Below are 4,228 nucleotides of genomic sequence, written 5' to 3' on the forward strand. Positions count from 1 at the left end.
CTGGACGTATCGTGTCATCATCGCACAGCTGTGGGGGACCAGTATAGCCAGAGATAGCTTTAGAGGAAGAAACAGAGAAGCCATCTTGTAGTATGTTCATGAATATCTCACATGCTTTCAATTCAAGACGCGTGTGATTATTAAGTCATTGGTCTGTCCTATATAGACGATGTTTGCAGATGTTCACAGATGTGTGCAAAATGCATGTCAAGCTGCATGTTGGGTGAGATTAAAAATAGAAGAAGCTATGTGAATATATCAACTCCGTCTCCCAGAAATTACATTTATATAGGCGACTACTAATTTATTTTACCAATTAGGTTTTTGAAAGTTAATTTAATTTCTGCCTCGATTAAGTTCCCCTTTTTTGGAGCGTCGGAAGTGCTACATTAATGTACAAGTCAGCGGGGAGTGGTTGAGGTGGATGGTGGGCGTAAAATGAAAAGGACCTCAAGAAATATTTCAACATTTTGGGAATTACGGTATGAGCCTGCTATCAATCTCAGCAAGAAAGCGAATAACAGAAGTTCTCGAAAAAATGTTTGAACTTTTCCTACAAGGCGAGGGAAAGAGATTGTGGATATGCTTCATTGTCAATATAAGTAAATGCTTTGTTCTGCTGTCAATTTTGACTTTTTCATAACACGGCAAATATGTAAATTACATTTTTTACCGAATTATATTGATAGAAAATGTAATTCATTACTCAATAGCGTCCCTTTCATAACTTATTTGGAGTTTATAAATGTCATTTTTAAGTTTTGCACACACACACACACACACACACACACACACACACACACACACACACACACACACACACACACACACACGTTGGCTTCAACCCCAAACACCTTTAAACCTTAAAATCAGCTTTTTACTAATGAGGTCTTAAGCATAGTCCTCATAGGTGACTATTCACCCAATAATTCTATTCTTGCAGGGTCTAAGTGTCCCCACGTGCCTGTTAAAAACACACACACACACGCGCACACACACACACACTCTCTCTCTGCTCCTCACCTCTCCTTGGCACCGCTCCTCTGAGGCATCTGAAGGCAGCTGGCTGTGAGAGACCTCATCTCATCTGCCATCTACTCCACTGTAAATACACTCTGTATTTTCACACTGTGCTCTGCTCTCCTTGAGTGCCGCGACCCGCCGTCCTCTGCACTGGCAGCGAGGCATCTATTAGGTTCTTCAAGGCTGAGTATCCTTGAACCATTATAAAGTGTCTTTTTAGTGCTTCCTGTGCACATATCCAGAAACTCAGTTCACTCAATGAATGTGACCGTAAAGGACGTGTGGCTCTTTATTAACACCAGGGAAGGCACACTTTTACAGTTCTTGCACCGTGAATCTTGGTGGAGATTTTCACGCCGACGTCGTGACGTCATTGTCAGCTGTATCCGTCGTATGAGCGCAGTAGCAGCCGTAAATAAAACACAGAGAAGCTTGGATTACAACAAACAGAGGTAGAGCGACGTCATTGTCTGCTCAGATTGACATAACTCAATTATATCTTTATTGTTGACTGTTTTAAAAAACAACAACTAAAAATCGAATTATTTTCATTGATATGAAAACAAAGAGAGAGGGAGAACCTGCAGCAATTGAAGTTATACCACATTATGTAATACGTTTTCCTATATTTCCGTTTAAGAAAAACATCACGCAGACATGCCACATTTAGGTTGTTAGCAGTCATAAAGAAACAACAAAAGCCACAAGCAGCTTTTCCAAACATCTGTTAAGTGTAACTCACTGATAAGAGGTTCCCAGTGGTTGGAAGGACTTATGCTGGATATTTATTTAAAAACATGATTGCCAAATGAAGAGAAAAGTAGAACAGTAGAAGCTCACAAGTCTTGGCACGGAGTAACGTTTTAAAAGGGTACAATAGAAAACGTAATACTGCAAGAACAGATGTTTAACACAGTCATTCAAATCCATGTTAACATGCAGCACATGGTTTGTTCATAGTTCGATCATTGATAAAAACAAAGTTCACTTAAACGGGTGTATTGGACGTTAGTGTCTCTCTGATCTTCTCTGTCAGCTGAACAAATTACAACACTGTAGTGTATTGAAGGGAAGAGTGCTTCAGAGAGATTGAGACTGATCTTATTTTAGAAGGGAACATAAATTCCAGAGGTCTCCGGCTGTTCCTGGACTCATTCCCTGCCGTTTCAAAGGTTAAGAGCCCCCGATAAATAAGCAGGACACCACATTAAGTTTCTGATCAAGATGAGGATACATCAGACCCTTGAGCGCTGTTGGAATGTGTCATGTTGCATAAATTCTCTGACTTAATTGACAGCGATTACTCCCTAATTAGTGTGCAGAGACAAAAGAGGCGTGATGAGGGTGAACCATTTCTGTCAGTTTTAACACAGCGGTGCCGTCATGATGCTACAGGGTGCAACCTACTTGTGTCAGAGAGTGAACCACTTGTTTTCGGTGTGTACACATCGAAACAACACAAATCAGGTAATAATTTCACATTTTTTTGCTTCAAGCCACTATGTGTCGAGAGTTTATGTCATCATTGCATCTTCCAAATAATTCCGAGAGCAAACGTTTCTCTTTGTGGAAGAGGAAATTGGTGGTACAGTTTGTGTGGAGGTAAGAATGGGTAAACAAACCAGTTTCATTTAGAGAGAGAAGATGAAGGCAAATGTACGAAACATACCCCAATTTGTCCAACAAGTCCCTCAATCTAAAGAACAGATTCGTTGAGAATTTTATAATCTTGCAAGCCAACCTTCAGGGCGACATCATTTTTCAGTGCCCTCCAAAACCCTTTTATGAACGGCTGTTAGAATGATTTGTATGACCGTTCTCTGATCTGCCACTGGTAAAAGTTGAGCAGTTACAACAACATTGTTAATTATGAAACAACTGATTTATTGTCCACTTGGGAGCAACGGATAATTCAGCACAGATATATCATCCCCTTTTAATTATTACTGTATGGTGAGCACGTTAGCACACAATTGCTTGTTCCTTGCCAAAGAATTTACTCAAAAAAACTGTCACTTTCAAAAACAACTACTCAAGCACAAGTAAATGTAGTCCTCGAAAAAACTAGTTGAGTAAAAGTACAAAAGTATTTGCTGAAAAATGACTTGGGAAGCTAGTAACATAAAAATATAAAATAAAAACGACTGGAATTATTTCAAACCACGGATGGTCTTCCTCATGGAAAGTTAAAGAAGTAAGCACCTATATGTGTTTGCCTGCCACATATACAGCAGACAACATTCAGTGAATGTAACTTGTTACCTCCACTTCAGGGTGCAACATCAGCATTCGTTTGTGGGCCTGCTACTGGCCACCTGGTTCTGGGCAGACCGACTGTACTCTAGTTGGAAACAGCTGCACACTGCCTCCGAAAACTCAAGAGCGCTGTGCCTTTCTTTCAAATATTCATACATATTAGCATTTAACTCAACACAAATGTTGCTTTGACGAAGTGTCTTTGATTCAGATTTGAACTTTGAAAACAAATAGATCGATAGATTCATTGAGTTCTCATCTGCATCTTCATTTTGTTATTACAATTAATTTGTAGGCACTCAAACAGACTCGTAAATGTAGAAAACACCCACACACACACACACACACACACACGCACACACCTTTGTTTCCGCTCCTTCTCCCTGGTGGCGCTATCAGAGGGGTGAATCTGTATTTGTTCCCTGCAGCACGACATGAGCTCCATCGCCTTGCCTGCATCGCCTGTAACATGCAACACACACTGAGGCCTTCACAGTAAACCTGTCAGACAGTTAGCCTCAGACAGACGGAAAATCTATATGAAGAAGTGAGGGAGAGAGAAAAAAGAGAACGCCCTTAAACGCACTGTAGGCCATTGGCTTCGCTCACAACACACACACACACACACACACACACCTACACAGAAACACTCAAAGGGATGATGATTATTATTATACTTCTCCTTGTGGAGGTTCGGGATGACCTTCTTTGTCCGTCCCCCAGTGTGCTGCTGCTGTTGCTGTTGCGGCCGCTGGGTTGAACTAGCCAGAGGGCACACGGGGCCCTTTGAGGCCCTCGTGATGGATGGACCACGATTATTTATGGAGGAAAAACTCCGCTGTGTGGTGCGTTTGGTTTGTTGAATGCAGTTAAAAAAGAGAACGTGTAAGGTGAAGGGGGTGGTGATTTTGAAGTGTGCTCTCACTTCTGAACAGGATAAGGCCAAAGT

This window comes from Melanostigma gelatinosum, assembly GCF_949748355.1.
Source record: "Melanostigma gelatinosum genome assembly, chromosome: 16".
NCBI lineage: Eukaryota > Metazoa > Chordata > Actinopteri > Perciformes > Zoarcidae > Melanostigma > Melanostigma gelatinosum.